Source organism: Grammomys surdaster, unplaced genomic scaffold (assembly GCF_004785775.1).
Source record: "Grammomys surdaster isolate TR1022 unplaced genomic scaffold, NIH_TR_1.0 789, whole genome shotgun sequence".
NCBI lineage: Eukaryota > Metazoa > Chordata > Mammalia > Rodentia > Muridae > Grammomys > Grammomys surdaster.
This window is the reverse complement of record NW_021605208.1, coordinates 2,556-7,019: the sequence shown is the minus strand read 5'-3', so window position 1 is coordinate 7,019 and position 4,464 is coordinate 2,556. Positions and strand designations below refer to the sequence as shown.

The window sequence follows — 4,464 nt, the reverse complement described above, 5'->3', positions numbered from 1 at the left end:
GTGCAGCTGCTTTGATCATTCCACATGACACAGGAGGGTGCACTTAGTAAAGGGCACTGATGGTGGGGCAACAGCAAGGAGAGCAGAGTGGACAGCGGGGAGCAGGGGCTGCTGTCTGTCCCATCCCAGTAAGCCAAGTACAGAGTCAAAAACCCTGGTACATAAGAGTCTCTATACATCAGGAACCAGATCATTTGTTCTTAAAAACAGTCTACTACTCCAGTCTACTACTAGAAAACACTCATGCCATGGCCCACAGACCCAGGAGTCAGACAGAAGAAAAAGGAAGAGAGAAAGCAGGGGGAAAAAAGACAGCAGTACATAAAGTGCTTCTCTTTTAATGAAACAAATCTGAAAGATATACAGTCAGGCTCACGTTGTGCAGTTCACAAGCATGGAAAAACAAACAAACAGAAGGACAGAGTTCCAACACAAGAAGCTAACCCAAGACCAGGCTGGACTTGCCACCAGGGGGGTTTCTCCTGGACGGCGCTGGGGCCGGAGCCACTGGGCTGGGCACAGGAGCAGCGGGCACCGGCTTCTCTTCCATCTACGCCAGGTTGGCTTGGAAGTCTGTGTCCACAGTTTCACGCATATCACCTTCTCCCTTGAGGTCTAAGAAGTCTCCAGAGCTTGCTTCAGAAGAGTTACTTCTCTGTGTTCCAGGCGACTCCGAATCTTCCCTGCCACCACTAGACTTGGCACCTGCTGACTTGGCCCAAGATGGGGGATTTTCTTCAGGTGTCCCAAAGATGCTAGAAGCTATCTTGTTCTTCCTCACAGGCTGTTCTGTTGGCTCATCAAAGCCTAATGAAAAATTGTACCCACCACCTGAGGCCGCAAAACCTGGGAGCTGTTCCTGTTGTTAGGATCCACACCCTTGAAGGTGGTGGTAGTGGTCATGGCGCCAAGGGGCGATGTAGGCTGGCCCTGAAAACGTCGAGGGGGAACTGGGACCAACCGGCACAGATGACTCTGCAAGTGAAGCAAACCGGGATCCACGAGGTTCTGCCCTCAAACAGCAATTTTAAAATCTAAATAATTTATCATGAGCCCATCCAGAGTAGACTAATTTGACATACACCAAGGAATGGAACTATGAATGTATTAGGTCTTTATTTTCTGTATCAGTTTCTGTGGGCTCAGAAAGCTTTTACATGCACAGTAACAGACTGAAGTTTACCACAGGCAGTAATCTCTAATCTGAGCCAAGGAGCTTTTAGTAGTGGACATTGTTTCTGGGTGGCATTTGATGGCATCCCCCACTTCAAAGTGGGTGTGACATGTTCAGAGCCAGTGTTGCCATGGAGCTGTAATGTAACCAGGTAAGGGCTGCCAGAGACACCTCATGCCCATTGTATGTTTGATTTGAATCATGTTTTGGTTACTGTGAATTGATAAACACAATAATATTTATTGTTTGTTTATTTATTCGGGAGCACATGTGTGTGTCTGTGTATCTGTGTGTGTATGTGTGTGTGTGTGTGTGTGTGTGTGTGTGTGTACATGCATGTGTGAGTATAGGCCAGAAGAGGGAGTTAGATCCTCTAGAGCTGGAGTTACAGGTGGTCGTAAACCACCTGATATGGGAACTCAGCTCTGATATTCCGTAAGAGCAGCAAGTGCTCTTAACTGCTGATCTACCTCTCCAATCCTATATAAACATCACTTTCGATAGATTTTTCATGTGTTCTACATTGGGTTCCTCAATCCCGTACCCCACAGGTTAAGAAGCTGTGCCCCATAATACTTCCATAGGCTCAAATAACATGTTTGCCAGAGATGAGTAAATGTGCTCATGGTGGTTTGATAAGAATGGGTTCCAGAGGCTTATATATAATAGCTTAGTTATTAGGGGGTGATGCTATTTGAAAGGATTAAAAGGTCTAGGAAGTATAGCCTTGTTGGAGTAGGAAGTGTATCATTGTGAGTGGGCTTGGAGGTATCAGAAGCCCATGCTAGGCTCAGTTCTCTCTCTCTGCCTGTGGATCACAGTGTATCTCTCAGCTAGGCTCAGTTCTCAGGCTTTCTCTGCCCGTGGATCACACTGTATCTCTCAGCTAAGCTCAGTTCTCTCTCTCTGCCCATGGATCACAGTGTATCTCTCAGCTAGGCTCAGTTCTCTCTCTCTCTCTCTGCCTGTGGATCACAGTGTATCTCTCAGCTAGGCTCAGTTCTCTCTCTCTCTGCCTGTGGATCACAGTGTATCTCTCAGCTAGGCTCAGTTCTCAATCTCTACCCATGGATCACAGTGTATCTCTCAGCTAGGCTCAGTTCTCTCTCTCTGGCCATGGATCACAGTGTATCTCTCAGCACTGCTCCAGCACCAAGCGTACCACCATTCTTTCACCATAATGATAGTGGACTAAATTTCTGAAATTATAAGCAAGCCTCCAATTAAATGCTTTCTTTTACAAGAGATTCTTTGGTTATGGTGACTCTTCATAGCAATGGCTAATGTTAGCTAGTCATACTTACTTCTTTGCAAGTATTTAAATCCCTGACGTGATTATTGAGCAAAAGTTCATTTTTATTTTTTTTAAGGACGATGATACATATGATAAAAATTTTATCAAGTCAGGAAGTCATTTAGGGGAATATTTGTTAAAACAAATAGGTAATTTGACTTCAAGTAAACAGTAAAATGAAGTAAAATTTTTGTAACTTAGTTTGCCTTCTTAAATTTTCCTTGATAATGGTAGTTGAGACTTGGAGCATGAAGATTTTCTGTAATGAAGGTTACCTGTGGTTATGTTTTCCTGTTCAGTTCTTCTTTTCTGCACTATTAGAGCAGTATAGGACTTTATCTCTTCTGGCCTACTTTTCTTTCTGTTGTGAAAACCCTCCAATCAAAAAAGCAAGCAAACAAATCAAATCAAAACCCATGCCAACCAAAGCAACTCAGGGGAGGAAAGGATTCATCTGGCTTACACTTCTAGGTCACGGTCGTCAATGAGAGACGTTAAGGCAGCAACTCAGGCAGGAACTTGAAGCAAGCATCTTAGAGGAGAGCTGTTTCCTGGGCCCCTCACCCACACTTAGCCAGCTTTTTTTTTATACATCCTAAGTCTTCTTGCTACCCAGGGAATGGTGCTGCCTATAGTGGACTGGGTCCTCCTCTGTCAGTTAATAATGAATGAATTGTTACATGAATGTGTGCTTCCAGGCCAGTCTGCTCTGAGCCATCCTTCATTGAAGTTCCCTTGTCAGCTGATGGTCTAAGCTAACTGTGGTACCTCCTTTTTGTGAAGACAATGGGAATTCATTGCTTCTAGCCATGTGCTTCCCTGGATGTATTTTACATATGTGTGGCATTATAAATAACACTTACTTAGAACTGCTTAACTTATCCTTAGAGTCTGTTTCACTTTTACTTACTACTAGTTCCGTAACAGTCACAGGAAGCAGGTACTATTCTTATCTCAATTTTATAGTTCAAAGAACAATAGTATAGGAAGTCATGTTTACTTCCTTATTATCTCATCTCTATTTAGTCCTTCCCCAGGGTTGAGAGAAACAATGTCTGCCCCTTCTTCTAAAGGCCCCTGCATGCATGGCTGTGTACACAGGGCCCATCTAGCCTATACTTCTAGCTGCCTCCTAGTTTTGTCAAGTATGATAGGGACAAAGTTGCCTATAATTGGTTGAGAGGAGTGAGTGAATACTGAGGTGAGAGTCCCATGACCCTCCTTGCCCCTCTTTCTGTGAGAAAATGTCAATATTCAACAAACCCAGCTATGAAGTTTTTTTGTTTTCAAAATGGCACCACTGAATACAGGAAGATGGCAGCACTTTGGCTTCGAGGGTAATCCTGTATAACAGATGGAACTAGTCTTCTGATGGTGACAAATGAGTTGGCAGCAGTGGACTTTTAGATTACCTTCTAGAAGAATATGGATTCGCAAAAACTGTGTTGTGTTGGGGTTGTGTTGTGTCTTACCACAGGAGTGTCCTCCACAGTGTTTCAGCTGTAGAAGAGGAAGCTCTTGCTGCTGCCAGCTCTCTTCTCCCATCTGTCCTTCACAACCCTAAGCATCTCACTGACTACACAGAATACATCTGGACACCCACACTCATTACAGATCAGATGCCAGGCTGTTTGGTTTGCCTGGACTCTGCCTCTCCCTGACTTTCAGTGGCCTGGGTTTTTGGTGTGTGTGTGTGTGTGTGTGTGTGTGTGTGTGTGTGTGTGTGTTTTGTTCCCTGCTGTTGTGATAAGGTTGAGCTAGAAAAATTTGGGCATGATGAGATTGCTCCTAACCAGAACTTAATATTAGTGAGCATGTGAACATGATTAAAAGAAAATTCAGGCTTCTGAGGAGTTAGCTTTTCATGTTGAGAAACGTTTTTAAGTTGAAGAGCTGATGGGAGAATAAGAATTACTCTGTATTTTCCACATAAACTGAGCATACTGATAGACTCTGTGATCCCAGCCCTTGGGAGATGGAGGCAGGATGGTCAGGC

At 44.1% G+C, this 4,464-nt stretch overlaps 1 pseudogene; it reads right to left on the bottom strand.

The window, feature by feature from the left end:
• Window positions 1-322: 322 nt before the first annotated feature.
• On the bottom strand, window positions 323-1,142 carry LOC114633897 (annotated as a pseudogene).
• Window positions 1,143-4,464: the final 3,322 nt, after the last annotated feature.